This window comes from Lycorma delicatula, chromosome 9 (genome assembly GCF_047948215.1).
Source record: "Lycorma delicatula isolate Av1 chromosome 9, ASM4794821v1, whole genome shotgun sequence".
Classification (NCBI taxonomy): Eukaryota; Metazoa; Arthropoda; class Insecta; order Hemiptera; family Fulgoridae; genus Lycorma; species Lycorma delicatula.
The window spans coordinates 35,313,642-35,335,935 of record NC_134463.1 but is presented as its reverse complement, the minus strand read 5'-3'; the positions used below and the strand labels follow the sequence as shown (position 1 = coordinate 35,335,935).

Below are 22,294 nucleotides of genomic sequence, written 5' to 3'. Positions count from 1 at the left end.
TATATACACAGAATGCATCACGAAGTTCTCCCGGGATTTTTATAACCTATTCTTGTGAAAATAATGGTAAAATTACATACAAACATACGTCATAAAATACTTCATTTGCGAGCGACTAGTGAAAGATTTCACTCGAATTTCAGTTGTCCCGGTGAAATGAGGTCGTACTGAAATTTTTAATACGTTAATTAAGAGGCAGAATTAGTTATTTCTTATGGTTTTTGACCTGAAAAATCGAATAAAATATGTCCCAGAACCGTGTCTGCTGTAGTTTTTTTTTACAGTAGTTGCAGTTCTCTATTACTAAACTGGACTTTATTAGAAGCATCTTTGAGAAAAATTGAGGCCGTTTGAGATTTGAATCTATCGATCATTGTTAAGATCGGTTGCAGAGTTAAGATTCAGAATGAGGATTTATTTAAAAGACGGTATAGAGGGGTAATTAAAATATCTAAGAGAAAAATTATGGAGTACTTAATATGCGCGGTAAAACATTTAAAGTATCGACTTAAGTGGTTTCATACTTCAGACAAAAATTATTGGTCAATCTAGGTACAAGTCGATGGAAAATTTCATGCTTGAAGAGTGGTTTTTCTGGTCAACCAAATTTTTATTTGATTTAACCAAAATATAACATTTTAAATTTTTTCAAAAGATTTTTGAAAGATATCAAGGAATGTCTACAATTTTTTTTTAATTACAGACCCGGTCCTAAAATGCAGAAAAGTTTTTTGGAAAATTCCGTTGTTCTTTTATCGTCTATTGACGGGGGTGTTTGATTTAGAGCAAACTTTACTTAAGCAAATTTGTAAAAATATTTTTATGGATATTTTTAGGAAAAATCTTATTAAAATTATTCCCCGTCTCTAAAAATATACGAAGTATTTCTAAACTGTTGGGCTGGCTATACTTTTTCGGATTCTACTTGTAAGACTAAACAAAAAATATCCTTAGGGAAAATGGCAATCTCTCCTTCGTTTTCTCCCTGTTCGCCATTTTATAAAAAATTGATATGTCAAGTTCGAATATATTAATTTTACATTAGTATTTGGTAAGCGTCTTGGTAATAAAATGTTTAAATTAGCAAACATCGGGACTTAAATACCTTCGCAAATTACAAAAGGGCGGCCATGTTTATTTTTCAATCCGTTATATCTTCATAAATATTAGTTTTATCAAAATTTATGAATTTGTTAAAACATTAAACCTTTTATTTTGAACAAAATGACATTTTATTTTTTTAAATCGGTTAACAAATAGCCGAATTATGGCTGAAAAATGTTGTAATTGTGTGTATGTTTTCATGTCCTCCACTTTACGTTCAATTCGATGAAATATTAATTATTTTTATTTATTGTTAATTCTAGTATTGTAAATTAGTATCAGATTAAGTAATAATTTTCTCACAATAATAAACCTAATAATTTTGACACAAAATTACATCAGTTTTCTCCCATAACTACTACTTGTTAACCGATTTAAAAAAAAATAAATGTCATTTTATTCAAAATAAAAGGCTTAATATTTTAGCAAATAATATAAATTTTGACAAAACTAATATTTAGGGAGATATAACGGATGGAAAAATAAACGTGACCGTCATTTTGTAATTTGCGAAGGTATCTAAGTCCTAATTTTTTGCTAATTTTAAAACTTTATAACCAAGACGCTTATCAAATATTAATGTGAGTCGTCTATCCGAACTTGAGATATAAATTTTTATATAAAAATAACAAAATGGCGGACAGTAGAAGAACGAAGGAGAAATTGCCATTTTTTCTAAGGATAATTTTTGTTTAGTTTTACAAACAGAATCCGAAAAAAGTATAGCCAGCCCATCATTTTATAAACACTCTGTATATTCAGTTTTTTTTGGATTATTCTTTTAAAGTAATCATCGCTTCTTTGTATATACATTTTTCTTAAATTTTCCCGTTAGAATAAGAAAACCCGAAAATCAAAAATGTTTTTATTCGAAATTTGAAAATGTTGATGCTTAAATCTTATTTTGATAATCATGACTTGACCGGCGTAGCCGGGAAAATCATACAATACTTAGCCAACTTTTTTTTCTTCATAGTTGGTCTTGTATTATTCTAGTTGACAAATTTTATGTTATTATTATTATTTAATACATTACACGTAATTTTTTGCGTACTGTCAAATATGAATTCAATTAGTACGTATAATTTATGTGTATTGACTCCATCCCTTACATTTCTTACGAGTTCATAGCTAACAATAAAATTCTTTCTTACTATTTAGTAATAACTGATTATTATTAGCGAGAAAAAAGGTTCGTCTATTAAGTAAAATAATTTCTCACTCAGTACATACGCAAATTCTACGTTATTTAATATCTATGACATCTGATGAATTTTAGACTCATTTATTAATTAAATTTTCTCTCCCCATCTTACCAAAATGATCTGTTCAATGAACGGTCACTTTTTCTTTATAAAGAACCCGTGATCAAATTTTTGTTACATCCCTAGTTGTAACTGGTAAAAAAAAATCCTACATTTCATAAATACACAAACGCGGTTAAATTTACAAATTTCTTGTGTACTTTAACATATATTTAAGGTAATATGTACCATCTAGATAACAGGGTACCTATCTATGCTTTAGTTCCAAAACTATATAAAAGACTTATGGTAACAAAAGACTAATATTGTTTTTATTCTTCTTTAAAATCATTGAATTCTTTGTCTCTATTTATAGTAAAGCAATCTCTTTTGTTAGGCCTAACAATGTAGTCGTAGGTCTGCAGCCGCAGCCTGTGTTCCCATTATTCAAGAAATATTTCACAAAAGAACTTTGCAGTAAAAGTGAGATTCTTAGTGTTAGATGACACAAAAATAATTTACGAAAATATAAATAATTTTATAGTAATAAAATATATTTTATAAATTATAAATGTAGCACCTTTCTCCTTTTTTCTCCCTCTTTTAACTTTCTTGGTATATAAATTAAGTTTAAAATGTAAACTCTCTCAAAGTAACGAAAGTTGAAAATTATTTATTAGAGCTTTTATTAAATAAGAGTTAAAGATAAGTTAAAGATAATTTAAATAAGTTAAAGATAATAATACTTCAGAGAATGTGTAACTAGATGCGCATTTTAATTTTTCAACAACTATTATCAGACGTTATAAAGAGAGTAGTAAACAAAAATAAACATTAAAAACAGATTAATAAATGGTTTAGTTTTTTTATTGTAAAAAATCACTTACAAAGCAATAAAATATTTTCTGTTCGTAATTATTAAAAATAAAAACCTAAACAATAATACAAACCAAACTATGAGGTATCCAAGTCGAACTTCAATTAAATTTCAGTTGTGAGATATTCATCTTCGTCTGTTCTAAAAACTTTCAATATTGGTTTATTTTATCTTTTTAAATTAACGATAAAAACTGAAAAAATATACTCGAAAAAACCTTTAATTCCATATAAAACAATAGAAAGTTTAAAAAAAGGCTATATTGATTGTAGGTAATACAGGTCGGGGTGAATTAAAAACTGACTCGCACACTCCAAAGTTATTATTTTTTGATAAGTTAAAAAGTCACACTAATAAAAATTGTTATTATATTACATTTTACTACAAAGGATTAGTAGGGCTTTCTAATTCCAGGGATTATAAACATAAAATTTTGGAATAGAGTAATATTTTAATTTTTATACTGGGTACTCTAAAGTTCAATTACAGAAAAAAAATTCGATCGGGCATCGGTATTCATATCATCCTGGAAAAGTAAGAAAATATAAAATGAAAATTTTAATCGGATTAAATTTTATTAAGTCAAAAGACTGTATAAATAAAAGGATTTAATATAAAAAAAATTTGTTACAAAAGTTTAAAGGTCATGGATATACAGTATTATCTTACACGAATGGGAAGCCACTACAAAGTTTTAAAACCGTACGGTAGACTCACCTTGCAACAGTAACACTTCCGTTCTTCATTCATTATTAACAAGCTCTTCCCTATCTCGATGAGAGTTTTCCCTAACAATCCAATTAAAATCGTACGGTACAACGCGTTAAAATTGATATTGTATCAAACTGATAAATCGTAGATAAACAGAACTGCGAATAATGCTGTTTATAAATAAATATTAAAAGATCGAAATTCATTTTTATTTAATGATACAAATTAAGCTTAACATAAAACACTCAAATGTACACTAAGTATTATTAATCACATTTCAATCCGTTATTAAAACTTGTATTTATTTCTCAATAAAGGAAGTAAAACTAAAATTTGTATATAAAAAAGAACATTTAAAACATCTTATGTAATAAATAAGTTAAATACATGTAATAATAAGATACAACTCAAATGACACGCTTGGGTACCGTTGGTAGTAAAATAACTTCTCTACATAATAAACACATTTATTTACCGTTGAAGTTAAATTCTGTTTCAGTTATATACACTAGTGCGCTGTAATAAATTGATCACACTGCTTTGTCTTCATTTATGTGCGCAGAATATTTTCCAAAACTAATTTCCCGTTTGGCTAAATGTCAAATAAAACGATTTATGTTTGATAATTTAAAGAAAGTACTCTCTTTAAAAAAAAATTTGTTTTTATTCAAATCAATTCAAATCAAATTTGAATTACGATTCAAATTTTTCGGCATTTGGTGAGGCTTCGCCGAAAGTGACAGGTTTTGTCAAAAGCGAACTCAGTCTCGATCTTATCACAGGTTTCGAGTGTGGACAATCTTACCTAGATGTGATCGCCGGACTTCAGCCAATTCACCGATGTGTAATAATACAAAACCGCTTCACGGATCAGTAACCGATCACGTTCCCTGTGAATTCAAAATCCTGCATGAGTATTGTTTCCTCAGTACAAGATATATCTATAAGATGGCACAACCGAACGGTTGTAAGAGGTCTAATATAACACACGAATTACACTTAAAAATAGTTAATCTTTTCTTAACAAGCTGTTATCTTCACTCGTTATTTCCATTAGTTCGGGTACAGCAGCGGTAGAGGTGCTCACGCCGTTAGCATTGTTAACTGAGATCGCCGTGCCAGCTTTGCGACGTTCCCGAGACAGTCTCGTTCGCTCGGCACCGGAAATTGGGGTACCTGTGCGTGGCCCAATAACCTCCCCTTTCCAACGATATGCGTAATTTATATTTCCGGCTGGCTTATGCGCGTGTTGAGGCTGACATATTGAATTTTTATACTGTTTTACATGTTTACTTTAATTTTGTACACATAAATATTGTCCAAAATACAGTTATTATTACTTAAATAGATCTACCTCGACAAAATGTAAACATAAACACACGAATCACCGCGCTATCACGTCTAAGTCGTGAGCTACACTGAATGGAAATGATCGGGAGCGCTGGTTTTGGCCGATCTGCGCTGTGTCACCTCCTCGCCAGTGACGCAAACTCAAAGTCGTATCGGCGAGTTGACCATGTAGTTATAAAATGACACCGCATTTACGTCTCTCATAGTAATAGTTAGGGACTTATTAAGGCAGGACGATTACTGACCTTTTCGTTAAGCTACAAATTTCTGTTCTGGTAACCGTATGTTTCGGTGTGATTTTAAAGACGTTTCAGGTAAAAAATATCCCCCTAACAAATCACATACCAGAACTGTTTTCGTGTAACTGAATAAATATTACAGCTTAAAAAAAGGCCTTGCTTATGCCCCCTTTGCCATTTTTAATTAATTTACCAAATCATTTTAAAAAAATCTTCCCATCGATTTATTTAAAAAGATTAAAATATTTTCTTAGAGTGCACTTAAGAAGATCTACACAGACTTTCATCAATTTATATTCAGTACGTTTGCTGGGGGTTGATTATGAAACAGTCAGGACATGTTGTTTTATAGGTGCAGATAAATAATACCGACTTCATATCATATTAATTTTTTTTATCATAATTAATTACGTATTCTCTGACATATAAAATAAAATTTGAATGAATAAAATGATAATATGAATGATATAAAAAATTGTATTTAAGAAAAAGATAAATTAAAAAAATACATAAATTTTAATGTTGAAATAGTATAAAAAAAAAAAAATACCGATAAACTATACTTTGTTTAATAATAACTACAAAAATTATTTATTAACAGTACAGTATAAAACTAGTGTGCTCTGTTGTAAAATTTAACTAAGTAAACATATAAATTATCTTTCGGTGTAACTTTTATTTTTGGGAGTAAATATATTTTTAAAAGTAATTTTGGTGAACACATTTATTTGTAACATATTATTATACAGCAATCGCAGAACTTCTCGAAAATGTGGTGTTTTACATTAATAGCGGCTAGAATTAAAACTTTATAGGAACATTCAGATCTTCTAAACTCGTATATACCTTTCGCTTTAAACAGAAAATTGTTATGAAGAGGAAAAAATAAATATTTTAATGAATTTTTAGTTTTAATTGACTTAATTTATACTAAAATCAAGACCGATTCAAACTTTGTTTGATCAATAACTTCACGAAGATATTTTTTGGTGGTGCGGCTCACTGAAAACAACAACAATGGTCTAAATCCATACCAGGCAACTCGACGATTGATGCCATCAACTGAGTGGTGAATACCGTCGACAGTGCGGATGCTGGATCGAGACAGAAAAGAAAAATCCCGGCGCTCATATTCTTTTAACGTCAGAAACGCCTTCAACAGACTGTTACGGTCGTCGCTTACAAATAAGGGGGTCCACGCCTATTTGAGAAGGGCGATTCAGTCCTATCTCTGTCATAGGACTATCATCGTATCTAGCGTTAACGCCAGGACCATTTTAGTGTAGGTAAATCGGAGTGCACCGCAGGGATCCGTGCTGTCACCCCTATGGTGAAATATTGTCTAAAATGGGGTTCTGAGATTCTTGTGTTCCGGTTGTCTTCGCTGGTGACTTGGTTCTGGTACTAGCGAGTGGCACTGAGCAGAATGTGATGGATAGGAGCAACTAAATCATCAAGTTAGTGAAAGGCTGACGCTGGCTAATCGAAAAAGGACTGGATGACTCCGGAGAAGACTAAGGTTTTAGTCATGGCCGGGAGTCGGAAACTGGGGCACATCGCCTTCCGAGAACAAAATGTCTCTGTGCTTACCAGTACTTCAGTTTAGTACCTTGGGATATGGCTGGACGGGAGGGTTCCTTTAGGATATATATGATCGAAATCGTGGTTAAAGCTGAGCAGGCTTCTCAGCAACGTGAACGGGCCAAAATCCTCGAAACGGCACGTGTACTCCATTGTCGTGAATTCGATTCTGCTAAATGGAGCACCTGTCTGGATAAGAGTCCTAAACACACAACGTAACACAGCGGGTCCAGAGAAGGAGGTCTCTGCGAGTCTACTCGGGCTACAGAACTCTCTTTGAGGCGGCGTTCGTTATCGCTAATACTCTGCCGGTAAACTGACACGGTTGAAGGACGATTGTTACCGAGGATAAGGCGTCATCTTACGGTGTTCTCATAGATAGTTGGAAGTCCAGATGGGATGAATCTGTCAAGTGAAGATGGACATACGGGCTATTAAACAGGTCGCGCCGTAGGTTAGTAGGGGGTGTGGAGAGGTAGACTGCTTCCTTACTCAGATCCTGTTTAACCATGGCTGCTGTCTTATCTGTACACCAGGAAGCGCAGCGAAGTCGACTCTTCCCCGTATTGCGGCGTCCTTGATGTCGAGCACGTGATTTTTGTGTGCGATGGGTGGACGAATCCAAGGGCGCGGTGTGCGGTGGTCAACGGGCCCGCTAGACACGAACAACATAATCAGTGTCATGCTTGCTAGTGTTGAGAAGTGGAATGCGGTCTCTGAGACGGTAAGGAACACCATTGTTGGGAAGGGGGCTAAGGAATAGGATGGGAGCGTCCATCTGCGTCAGTTAAGTTAGGTTTTTTTCTTTTAATTTAACCTCCGGATCCACCGTTAGGCATTCTTCAGAGGATGAAGATGAATGATTTGTAGCGTGAGTGAAAATGCCATGCCTGACCGGGATTCGAACCCGGGACCTCCGGATGAAAGGTTGAGACGCTAACACTCGCGCCACGGAGGCCGGCCAGTTAAGTTAGGTTAAATCAAGGTAAGTTCACGTACATTCGCCGAACCCGAATGTACGTGAACTCATCTCGCGTGAGATACCCGTCGGACACTGCTGAGTTCCTTGCCGCCCCCTTTCCGACAGAAGATGATGAGATTCCTACCGGAGACTGTTCTGGGACCTGTTTTATTCTTTTTCCCAGCTCAGATTTCATAAGAAACCTTTAATTTGTGGTTAAGAAACCTCAACTTTACACATTAATTTGTGGTTCCCAAAAATTACAGTAGGACTTCTTTTTATAAGAAGAGCTGAAATTCAGACGAAATCTTTCGCTAGCCGTAATTAAAAAACAAAGCGTTTTCAGAACTATTTTTATATGAATTTTTTCCTCAGTAGAACATATCTTGAAAGTTTCTTTGTGGGACACTCTATATAAGGCAATAAATAAAATTTATATGGTTATAACTATAACGTTGGCCAAATAAATTATTAAAATTGATCATAATAAATAAAGTATAATAACTACTTTTAAATGTTTGAGGGATGTAACTGTCGTTTACTGAATAAAGTCAGCTTACATCAACAGAGAACGTAAATTATCTAAATTGAAGAAACTTTTTTATTTTTTTTTTGCGATGACTCATTACATCAGTACTTTAGTACATGTACATATGCATTACATACACGTATTAACTACATTGTCGAAATTATTTTCTGTTTGGCAACATGAAATGAGTATAGTGGAAGTATGACAGGAACCTATTAACTAGTCGTATACCTCCATAACTGCAAATATTAACCGACAACATAGCAATTCAGTTGCCAAAAAAGCAATAACAAAATTGAAAATGATACTCGTATTATATAAAAAAATTATAAAGAAATCATTATTTTTAATTAAAATTTAAACCAACCCAAAGTATACATACATAAGTCAGAATGTCCGTATTAATAATTGCTTACAACTCGAAAACCGTAGGGCCGATCTAAATTTTGTTTCCCAAAATATTTACTCATTTATGTCGATCGTTTTAAATGTAAACTCATTCAGATAATTTCATTATTATTTTAGCAGTAAAACTTAAATAGATAGCTTCTAAATCGTAGATTAAATCGTCATCTTTTGTAAGAAAATCACCCGAATGAAATTTAGATTATAATTTAAAAAAAAAACTTATTAATGTTATTTAATTTAATTTATTTAAATCCAGTAAATTATTTTCAGGATATCAATACTAAAATCGGGAAAGAAAATATTAAAACCAGTCGTAAAATCGAACAAAAATCAGTAAAGATTTACGCTGTCTTAAAATGTCATAAAATACAATCCAAATTATATTTTGAAATGTTAAAAAACAAAAATATATAATAATAAATTAATATATTATAAATTATATATATTATATTTATAAACTATTATGTATTATAATAAATAATAGAATGTACATATTAAATTTTTTTTTTCAAAATTTTAATATGTACATTCTATTACTAAGATAAAATTTGAAAAACCATTTACAAGAAGATAACGTATATTTTAGCCGAGTTAACAGAGACTCAAAAAGGTCTTAAGCTCGAAAAAATTCACTACAGCAAATAAATTTCTGTAATGTGTTTGTAAAAGTATGTAGAATAAAAGTGTGCCCTAGCGGATATGATCGAATAACTATTTATTTGTTTATTAACAAATTAAGGAAAAACTTTTAGTTTCTCGCCAATAGTAACTTTATTTTTAATCGCATGTAAAAATAAAAAAGCTATAGATAGCTGAGGAAATTTCGCATAAAAAATCTCACGGGTATTTTTTTCTAAGAGCAAAACTAAGGACGCTAGCGAATATTATAGTAAGTACCAAAATCGCGCTGTGGTTGAATAGCTTGGAAACTGGGAACCTTCTCGTATACAGTAAGACGAAATGGATAAATTAAGTTATCCATAATTTCTTAATTTTTTCTTTAGAAAAAAAGTGTTCGGGAGATTTTTTTATGCAAAACTGTTTCAAATTTTCTACTGGTGACATTTATTTTTTCATAACATTAAAAATAAATAATATATTGACTAAAAACTAGATTTTTTTTTTAAAAAGCCACGTTTTTTTAACAAACAGCAAATAATTTGCAAAATCAATTAAATCTAAGGTTAAAGGACGTATTTTTACATAAATCTGCAAAGTTGCATAAAAATATCTGTTTTCATCAATTTTTTATAACAATTTGTTTATACCGTCATTTTCATGTGTTTACGAAGTATACTAACATTTACTTCCGAAACACTGAAAAATTAATGTTTTTGAAAAAATGTCTGGCGTCTTAAAATACATATTTTACTGTCAAATAACAAAATATTTTTTAATTTAAAAAAAAAAACATAATTAAGAATGATTGGTTTTGATCGTTAGCCGAGGTACACAAATACTCTTTTTCTAAAAAATGCAATTTTCAAATGCGATAAATAAACAATTAAGCAAGATATCCTTTACGGAATTAGTAGTTCTAGTAAGCTCAAGAACAAAGAATGCTATATTTTTTCATTTTTTTTGGAATTTGTTTGTTGTTATAGGCGTTTTATCAACAATTGCAAATTTTTACAGTAGATCCGGATTAACGGGCAATCAAAGATTAAAAATACTTCGAAAATTTGACTGATTAATAGCTTTGGGTCTTATGAATCCGTACCTTTTTTAATTATCTCTAATAGGAACAGAGTTTTAGAAGTTTATTTATTGCGCGTCCTCGAGTTACACTACCTATGTATGATAGCTGTAGCGCGAGTTTGATGCTTATTGTAAAATTCGCTAGCGCCTTTAGCTTTGCTCGAAGAAAAAATACCCGGGAGGGTTTTTATATTTCCTCAGCTATCTATTGGTTGGTGCTTTTTATTTTTATATTAGATTAAAAATAAATTCGCTATTGGCGAAAAACTAACAATTCTTTCTTAATTTGTTAATTGATTGAATAGTTAATCACTCATATCCGCTAGGACACATATTTTTCCGAACACATTCCAATAATTTATTTGCTGTAGTAAATTTTTTCAAAGTTAAAATCCCTATTCATTCTGTTACTTATGAAAATATAAAAAAATTAACAACAAAATTCAAAAATTTTTATACAATTTTTACTTTTAATAGTAGTAATATTATTTCTTAGAACTTTTAAGTACGTTTTAAACTGTTTTCATCCTCATTATCATTAAAGTGAAAAATAAATTAAAAATGATAAAAATCATGCCCTGAAACAATCAAATATTATATAAATAAATTTTTGGTAACGGTAGGATTCGTGAAACTCTTGTTTTTAAGAAATTTTTCTTTGTTAAAAAAAAAAAATAATTTATATATATGTATATAATTTACATAATTGCATAAATACAGAAATTTTTAATAAGTTATAAAAATAACGGAATAGCGAAATTTTTATTAAATTTAATCCTCTTTAAAATATAACCCTTCCTCATAATCACTTCACCCCATCATTCAATTTAAACGAGGTTTAGTCTATACTATTATATAAAGATTTTTTACTATTATTTAAATATATCTTTAAATAGTTATCTTTTATATAAAGATTTTTTTTCTATACTATTCCATAAAGGGTTTTTTGTTTGTTCGGGAAAAATAAAAAAACTACTCGATCAATCGCAATCAAATTTTTACCCATGTTTCTTGGCATAACCGAGATTTTTAGATATATTTCATTTCGAAAAAATGTAGAAGTGAAGATTTGTCGGTTAAAGTACAAATTTTAATGAATTGAATTAATGAACGGTGAACTGTGAGTCTTTATCACTGTGTGAGCTGGGTTTGAACCGAATGATTCGAATCAATTGAATAAATAATATTACAAAAATAATAGAATTAAATTTACGTTAAATAAAATAAATTAAAAAAATCTCTGTTTATCAATAATGGGCTTCCCGTGGGGACTGCGTGTGAGGCTAGAGTGATGAGGTATGCGAGCACCTCGTGGGAGGCTAGAACGATCATCACCATCAACCGATAACAAACAGGGTGCCCCTGAAGCGCTGTTTAGGGTAGTATAATAGGGTGCTCTTATAATACCTACAAACAATTGGTCGATTTTCAAAATTCAAACGAAGTATTTGTTAGGAGGATAAAGGTTAACTTTTGCATGCATTAGGTATACTTCCGATGTAACAGATCACATTCTGAAATGTTGTTCTATCTTCGCAACCAATCTTCCGATTTTCAAAAGAAACAAAAAAAAAAATTTATAACGAGACATTTGCTATTTAATCATACAAAAAACTTATTCATACGAGTATGGTACAACCTTCGATACCAAATTTTATGATTGTCTTATAATTAAGATTTTAATATTTTTAACGCGGATTATTTTAAAATGTTAAGAAATGCAAGAATTCATGGAGGGGTAATTTAAAAGTTTTTTTTAAAAATATTTTTACAAAAACCAGAAAAGAGAAATAGGTGGAGATGAAATCTAATTAAAAGATAAAAAGTGTTTCCAGAGAATTGCTTATAATTTTATTTTTAAAATTATAACTTTATAATACATACATCCTAAAAGTGCTCTTGATTAAAATAATCCTATACTAATTTTTTTAGCAACTTTCCTAAAACATTATAGATATCACTACCTGTGTCCGTTCAAATTTTCTAAAGTGTGACGGTGGAAGTGGGTGAACCAATTTTATATTACGTTTTTGAGTCTTCTGAACACGATTCTGCAATGTGTAAAGATGTATGTATAAGATTTTTTCGTCCGTTCTACTGGACGCAAATATTAAAAAATTTTGACAAAACTTTGTGAGGTAATGTAAACTACTGGGAATAGAGCCCTATTGATTTTCATGCGAATCGGTTCATAGGAACCAAAGTTGGAGACAAAAAACTCGGTTTTTGGGTACGTTTTCAAAGTTTTTATGTTGTAATTTGAATGGTGACATGATAGAAAGCCAAAATTATATTTTTAATATAATTGGTTTAATAGTGGTTTAACACCACTAGGAGCGAGCTGGTTTCCCAATGGTCCCAAAGCATCAAGTTTGTAGCTCAAATCAGATTTTTACAAAACCGCCAGATGCGAGCTAGTTTCGCTGTAGTACTTTAGTTTCTCAATAATCTAAAACGTGATCTGGTATAAAGGAAAGAGATTTATGTCTAAAAAATCAGTTCTGAAGTTTTAATCGTTTTGGGTTAATTTGAAACTTTTCTTTTTTAACAGCACAACTCCAAAACCACACAAATTATGGATTACAATACCAAAGTGGGTTGTTGGTAAGTAACAGTGTTAAGCAATTAATGTGATCACAATTTAACCACTACATGAAAAGAAGGAAGAAAAAAAAACACAAATATTAACAAGTATAATGTATTTATTGGAACAATATACAATATATCGCAGTATTACAAAAGAACACGTGGTACTAACATAACATGACATACAAAAAAAAAAAAAATACACTGAAACTAATATTGTTTCGGAAATCGGAAATATTGAAAATCGGAAATCCGCCCTTCTGACGCACTTACTGAGTTTTTTAATTTTCTTTTTTGTTAAACGTATTTTGAGGGAGTAAGTATAAAAAAATAAGAGTAAAAAAGTATAGAATTAACCTGTTAATATTTTATATTAACTTACTAATAAATATATTTAGTTATCTTGCAAAAATAATAAAGATTATTCATCAAATAAATCATTAATTTTTATCGATAAATAAGGTAACATAAAATCGATAAATTAATCTGAAAGTATACGTATGAATATAATTACATAATTCATACAAAATGTTATTAAAATAGTATAGAATTACAGTGTTTTTTTTAACTTGATTTAAGGCACAATTTTAAAGCTTGCTTATATTAAAAACAGCTCTTCAATCGTGAACAATAACAAGGACAGACAGTCAGACAACATACTCGCGCGCGCAAACACACACACACAGAGAGAGACAGAGAAAGAAAGATTGATTGTGTTGAAATTAAAAACTCACATTGACCTTTTATATATATTACTCTACGTTCCTGAATTAAATTATCAGTTTTTCGAATTTAAATAATTAAAAAGAGAAGGAACCAAATGAGCGACATAAAAACCATCATTTTTACTTAAAATCTTAGTACAGATTTCAAAAACAACTTGTTAAACGACAATTAAGTATTTATATTTTCAAAAAAACAAGTTGAAAGCTGAATTACCAATTGCAGCTGGTTACAAACAATTTATATTAAATCCTGTTCTGTAACAGTACCGTTATTCATATAACAGCCAGAACGAGTTTACATGATACAAAAGTGGAAAAAATTAGGGTCAGATAAAATTTATCAGTCTCGGTTAAAAGGAACCGTTTCATTATCAAGTGATAATAAACATAATTTTTTTTTAATGTCTATTTTATAACATAATACTTCGTATTAAAAGATCGCATAATACTTTGTAATAAATTATCATTATTTGAAGCCATATGATTAATTTGATGCTAATCTCTATTCCTTTTATTTCGATATAATTCCCGACGTGATCTATATATCTGAATAAAAGATTTATTTCTCTGTAAATAAATTTTGTTTAATCACAAAGTAATTACTTCATCTTATAATTTCAGTAATCTCTTTTATAAATTAAAAAATATTTCTATCTCTAAAGTTTATATTTAATTTGGATTACCCACCATTAAACGCTGTCCTTTAGAAAAAAAAAAAAGCTATATGAAAGAAATGAAAAAGCAAGAAATTACGTTTTTATTTTAAATATAAAAGTGAATACAAAGCAATGACGTAAGAAATTGTAATCGAGCGTAACTCACCGGAATAAGGGAAATATATATATATATAATTTGTATCTTAAATTCTCCTACTAACTTTGTAGAGAAAATATTTTCCACTTCAGAATTATATATGTATATACTGCGTGATTCACGAGAATGTAATAAACTTTCAAGACAGTTCTGCTAGTGAAAATAAAGAAGAAATTTCATATAAACATAGGTTTAGAAACGCTTGGTGATGAAAGTTTTCGTCCTAATTTCTACGCCCTCGGTAAAATTAAGCCAGACTATAATTCTTCGGATACAAATTAAGGGGCAAATTTAGTATTTTGTATGAAATCTGATCTGAAAAATTGAAAAAAAAAAATAAATAAATAAATAGTTCCCAGGACTATATTTTTGGTAGTTTTCGAGAAATCTGAGGAAAAAAGACGAAAGACTGGGATCGAAAAAAATACTATTTTTTTTTCACAATATTTTATATTTCCGCTAGGATTATCATAATTGATTTGAGTATTACTTTTTGCTCTTTCTAGCATTGTCACTATAAGATTCGTTGTTGACGTGTTTCGGAGTACTATTATTCTCAAAAATATTATAAGCACTGAATCTTCCTGAGTTGAAATCGCCGAATTAACATCCCTATTTATTCCACGATCCCAACTTAGGAAGACTCAGCGCTAAAAATATTTTTGAGAATGGAAGTATTCTGAAACACGTCAACAACGATTGTTATACTGATAATGTTAGGAAGGGCGGAAAATGATACTCAAACCAATACTATTTTACGTAAGAAGTAAAGTAACTTTGTTAAATGTGTAATAAACATAAAAGTTTTGAACAAAATTTGTAATGAATTTGTTTCTAAGAAAAATAGTAAGAATAAATTCCACAGAAACTAAAATACAAATCTAACAATTTCAAAATTTATGAAAAACAAAACATATCAAAATGTGGCAGATTTTAACTAGCTATTAAACGGAAAAAAATTATCAATATTACAAAGCAAAGGAATTAAATATTTTAGAAAACAATCAAACAAACTTATATTAAGAAAATTGATCTTGTTGTAGAATAATGTCTAAATGCACATTAAAATAAATTTAGGGTCAAATTGAAAATCCCCACCTTTTTTTTAATCGACTAATAAGGAAATCTGTTTAAAAAAATATTAAGATGATAAGAAGAACACTATAAATCACCAGAAAAAAAAGTTGGTATATAGGTAATTCAAATATGTGGGTAAATAAGTGGATAACATAAGGAAAATTTAAAGCAAGTAAAACGAAAAAATAAAACCTTTATGCAGAAAAGAAATTTACCAGTATTGAACTCGGAAGTAAAAAAAAAACTAATTAATTTAAGAGGAAAAATAATTTTTATTTTCGTAATGAAGTTTAATGCTGTTAATGATATAAAACAATTGACAATAGGAAAGACTTTTAAATCGCAAAACAAAAAATACAACTTTTTTGAACATGTGTTAACATAAAAATGTTGAAGGTAGGTTAGGCATTAACCTACCATGCCTAAAGACGGCATGTCTTTACCACAAAAATCGGCAACGTCATGGTAAAATGTAACCTGGTTTTCACCCGGAAGGTTCTGGATTTGAATCCCGATTAGTCTAGACATTTTTATACTCTAAAAAATACATCTATAATGAATTTCTATAATCGATGTTCATTTATCATTGTAATGATAGAAGAATTGTAGTTTCTACACGAAATAAATTAAAAATTAAACAAAAAGAAAGGAAAAAATAATTAAACAATTATACTTAGAAAAAAATTAATTATTAATCCGTTAGTTGAATTTTATCGTCAGTTTCCTAATAAAAATTTTAAAAAAACTACGATTTAATATATTATTAACGAAAAGGAAGTAGCATGAGTTAATATCTTGATATGATTGTTATAGTTTACATATAATGTTTTAAGTTCACATACTATTTATAAAAATGGAAAGAAAATGATTCATAAAGAAAAATTATAATAATGTCTTCTTCATTAATTACAGAAGAATGTATCATGAATTACTGTTGGAGTGATACAATGATTGAAACGATACTCTACCCCATCATCCCCGTAGAATTTAGTCTATAAGAAAAATATATATTCTTTCATTACAATATAAAGCTGCGTAGCTGACTTATGGATAAATATACTGTAACAGCTCAACCGAGTGTAATTCCATCGACCTTGATTCACACGTTCATGATTCTGTAAAGAGAAACACCGAAGGGCAACGACCAGTTATACATTAAATACACCAAGAATTTATTTAAATTTTTTTATTAGCAGATTAATTCAGGTGTGACTGTGTCTCCGCATCCAGTCACCATACCAAACGATTAATAATATGATAAACTCTTTTTAAGGTTCAGGCGCGGATGGACTCATCAACTCCATCCCGTTATATATATTTTCTTCTTTAGGGCCAAGGTGTTGAATCCATATCCAAATTTTACATGACAGAGACCGAAACAACTGATAGTTTAACGGTGCTAGGTTTGGGCCATACGGTGAATAAATTAAAACCTCCCAGTCAAATTCTCTCAATTTCTGACGGGTCGTTGTATGCGGTCGATGTTATCAGCGTGGTATACAACACCATTTCTATTGACCAGTTCAACCGGTTTCTTTTGAATTGCTAGGTGCAATCGCGCTAATTGTCGACAATGCAGTTCTGAGTATGGTTTCGCCTGGCGTGATGCACTATGCTCTTCCAATTAAACCGCACAGCTTAATCTTCCTGGCCGTCAGCATGGGCTTTGCCACAGACTGTAAAGCTTCTCCTCGCTTCGACCACTTTCGCACATAATTGTTGTAGTTTATGCACTTTTCATCACTTCGCTTTAGAAATGGCTCGATTTTGTTACGTTTTAGTAAAGATTCGAAGATAGAAATCCGATTCGATTTTTGAGTCAGATCATTGGCACCCAAACGTCGAGCTTCTTTTTGCGGCCAACTTTCTCCAAATGGTTTAACCCTGTTTGGTGATGGATGTTTAGGTTATTGGCGATGTCATGACTGCTTACATGCCGGTCTTCCTCGATCTTTGCCAGAGTACGCTAACGCTATTTCGAGCGCAAAAGGCTCAATACATTTTAGTCTTCCTTACATATATATATATATATATATATATAATTTCTGAAGTATTAAGAAAAATCAGAGAAAAAAATGTCTCTCATAAATCATTATTTTAAATCGATGGTGAATCTTTAAAATACCTTTTATTATTAAGAAAGAAGATGTCTAAATTTAAAAAAGAAAGTTTTTGGCTAAATTTTGGATATTTTTAAATCCCATTTAAAGACAAAATAAAAATATTAATCAATGAGTAATCCAGTAATATAATGAGTAATATGACTAGTTAAGCGAATGAGTAATCGGTAACATAGTATAAAATATTGATGTAAAATTAATGGAACGACAACAAAAATTTGAAGATTGGTAATGAAATACCAATTTACTAAATGATAATAGGAAAAAAATCACTTATGTGATATTTAGAAACGTGGCAATCATAAAGGTTTAACCCCGCCTCATTTTTTTTATATAATAGGATAATTTATAAATTTCCTCAAGTCACGTTCTCCATTGTTAAGTGAGAACACGCGATCGTACAAGAAATAAGAAAATGTCTTATTCAAAACAAAGCAGATTATAATAAAGAATATAAAGTATATTAAAAAAAGATAATAATATTACTAATAGTTTATCATACAAACGACAATAAATTATTCAATATATAAAAATTGGTAAACTAAAATCTAGAATAATTAAATTGTTTATTTATATTTAAATAATTATCAGAGAAATAAACGCGATTCAAATAATGTAATAGTATAATTTCAAATGAAATATAAATAAATAAATAGCAAATCATTTGAAAAGCTATTATTTGAATTTATAAAATATAAATTAATAAAATCATACGCATATAAGTTAAAATATAAAATAAAAGTATATATTCTGTAATATATGCACTAATTAAATACGCCTACTGTATATTAAAATATGAAATTTCACGAAATATACTATAACAATTTAGGCTTTTTTATTATAATATTTAAAAAAAGGAATTAAAAAATTGATTTCATTTTTCCACGACTGTTTTGAATTTCTAGTCATATAAAATTCCACTGTTGTGTTAAAGAGTAGTATAACACGCTAGTTATAATTATTAAAATAGCTGTTACTTCATCGGTTCCAAATATTGCTATGCATGGGGCATTCACGATATCAATTTTTTTCAAAATTCGTTAAAGGAGTGGGGATACGCAAAAAATCCAATTTTTAATTTCTTTAGAGGTATTTTAGAATAAACTATATTAAAGCAATTTTTTCCTACAATGCATAAATAAATAATAGTATTTTTTCTTCAAAAAAAAAAAAAAACAACCCCCATCTCTTAAAATTGAAATATAGTTTTTTTTTATTCTTTTGCTCTATATCGCTTCGGTTAAATATTTCAAGAAATGTTATACTTCATATAAACGGCTATCAAGAAATTTCTACAATTTTTTTTTTAATTATTATTTTTTTTAAATTATGGAACTAAAATGAAGAAAGGTTTTTTGAGAATTCTTATTTTAGCCTTTATTGAAAGGATTATTAGATTTAGAGGAAACTTTACTTAATTAAATTTGTTAACCTACATAGTTAATTAAATCTGTTATTTTTAGAAAAGTTTTTCGTAAAACTTATTCCCATCTCCAAAAAAATATATATTCTTGTTTTTGTTTTTTTTGGCTCTAACTCTTTTAATTTATATTATCAATAACCAGGAAAGTCATAAAATACTTTGCCAACTTTTTTTGTTTCGAGATGTATGATTATAAAGGTAATGAAAAAATTTTAAATCAAGAAAACGTTAAAAAAACTGTTGAAAAAGAGTTATTTATTTTTAGATTTTTATAAAATCTAAAAATAAATGGCCATTTCAATTACTAAACAATCATCATCAGTAGATACTGAGGAAATTGTATAAAAAAGAAATAAATTTTTAAAAAATTTATAAAAAGTACCAGAAATTTGAAAAAAAAAACAACTGATTCTATAAGAAAAAGAAGATTAGATTTTTACGGACACTTAAAAATAATGGAGGGTAATAAATTAACAGAAAGAATTTTTTATTATTTTTTTAAAATTAAAAACTAAAAATAACTAGTATTGTAAAATCGAAAAAATCTAAAGGAATTAAATATTAAAGAAGTCATTTTTGACCGAAATACTTTAAAAAATAAAATAATTTTTATTTAAATTTTCAGGAAAACATGAGGAAAAAGAGAAGAAAGATTTCCCAAAAAGAGAGACATGAAATTAGTCAACGAATGAACGAGTACTAATAGAAAAGAAAAGAAAATGCTACGAATAGTCGGTTTTTAATGCGATCCATAGATGGTCCAAAGAAATTAAAAAAAGGATTGAATGATAAACAGGTAATGAAAAATGATAACTAAAAATGGTAATGAAAATAATATATATATAAACATTAAAACTTATTAATAGAATTAAATACAAACAACTGTTATAGTTTTAGGCAATCCCAGCCAAAATCGTAAAGTTAGCAACATCTAAAACCCTGCCTAATCTTCATCTTATTTCATAAATTTTCATCCCTGTAAAAACATCTAAATCCTGTAATCTTCGTCGCAGATGGTCTATTACGACTTATAGCACTCTTCTTATACGGTGTGAGATAAGATAAAAATCTATCATAAGAAAAATAGAGATAACATATGAACTTTCCCTCTCGTGAAAAAAATTTAAAGGAAGAGATAACAGTTTTTTTATACAGAATACTGCCACAAAATTATTTTAATAAATTAAAATTCCAAACGCTTATTTAGATGTTAATCTCAAACCGTTATTATTTAATTTAAAAAAAATCACTGGGTCATTATTGATAAAATAAATCCCATCTATCTAATTCCTATTTATTAGAGAAATTCTTTAAAAATATCGTTTCTAATAAAATAATTTTATGACCAGTTTCCAGGCAATGTTGGACCGCATCCAGTTTCTCTAATCTTATATTATGAATAAAATGCTCGTTTATTCTAGTTTTAAATTTTCTTTAAGTTTGTCCTATGTATCTTAAGTTACAATTATGTATTAAAGAATCACTTTTTATATAAATAAATCTTTCAGTAGGTTTAGTTTTTATGATTCAGTATTTACGAGAATAGCGGTCACTACGGTGACATTAAAATTAAATTTGTGATTTTTAAAAGTATTTTTTAATTTCTTGCTAAACGGAGGGTAATAGAAATTTTTGTCAAAGGTTTCTCAAATCCTTTTTTTTTTTATCGACTTTTTGAAGAAAAGTACGGTATTACTTTTGGTGGCACAGTAGGTGTAGTGAGGGGGTGAAAATGAATTTTCTTTACGTTTTGAAGTATGAGAAAACAAAAATACCACTCACTAAAAATGTGGTTTCTATATATATATATATATTTATTTATAGACTTGTGTATAAAATTTTGTGGCTCGAAAATTTCAAAAACTACTAAATTTTTTTGAAATTTAGATATATTAAAGTAGTGTATTTGAAATTTGCTTGTGAAAATTTGAAGATTGGTTGAGTTCTTGAGTTATACTCAATTTAAGTTCGAAAAAATTTGAGCTGGGTTAAGTTAGAAACGTTTTTCGTTATGATGCTGCAAGTTGGAGCTTGGAAACAGAGTAATGAAAAGACGGTATTCTTATGAAGAACTGCGCAAGATTTTTTTTTATTATGCAACAAGCTATTTTGCTATGAAATTTTTCGATTTTTTTTTGCATGTAAACGATGAATTGTCCTGTTTTATGTAGAAATCCATTTCCAAACTGTTCCATTAATATAGTTCATTTCTCTGTAGTAAATTTCACGACCGAGTGATAACCGGTTGCTATATAAACCAACCATAAAAAGGTTCTTGCTATCTTATATTGCATAGAATGAAAAAAAAAGTTTGATCATATACTCTATCGATATGTATACTTTTGCAACGTATAAATAAATATTAGTCAAATATTTTTTTTTTATGAGTATTACTCATTTAATAATTAATCATTTTTTTCTTACGTTGCAATGATGTAATCTAAATAAGTATTTTATTTATAAACTAATTTATATTAATGCTGAAGTAATGTTACTGCGTTGGTTTATCTGAAGTGATCGAACTATTTGTGAAGTATGTACAAAGTGCAATAGACACTGGAATATTTAAAGTGGATGTGGTAATATTTTTTCGTACTTTATTCATACATCAATCTGTATATACCTTACGAATTTAATGGATTAATAAAAGGAATATTAGTTTTTCTTTAATTTATTGTTTTATATATAAAATTTCCGTTTATTAAGCCGAAACCTTTTATGTATCTTTCATGCGATAATGTTAGAACGATTCACAGATTAACTCTATGTTATCTATTAAGGGTTATAAGGCTCTTAGGGGTTTTTGTCTATATATAGATAAAAGTATAACGTAACAAATATCTATCCA

General features: G+C 29.2%; 1 protein-coding gene and 1 long non-coding RNA gene across 2 annotated transcripts in view; one reads left to right on the top strand and one right to left on the bottom strand.

Moving 5' to 3' along the window:
• Positions 1–20,345, top strand: part of LOC142329884 (uncharacterized) — a 63,654-nt gene extending 43,309 nt beyond the window's left edge. The window contains exon 3 of the long non-coding RNA XR_012757611.1: positions 20,072–20,345. This is a non-coding gene — a long non-coding RNA (uncharacterized LOC142329884). The remainder of the gene's footprint in view (positions 1–20,071) is intronic.
• The window catches only part of LOC142329883 (monocyte to macrophage differentiation factor), a 132,119-nt gene that overhangs the window by 54,007 nt on the left and 55,818 nt on the right, over positions 1–22,294 (bottom strand). The gene's annotated exons all lie outside the window — the stretch shown is intronic.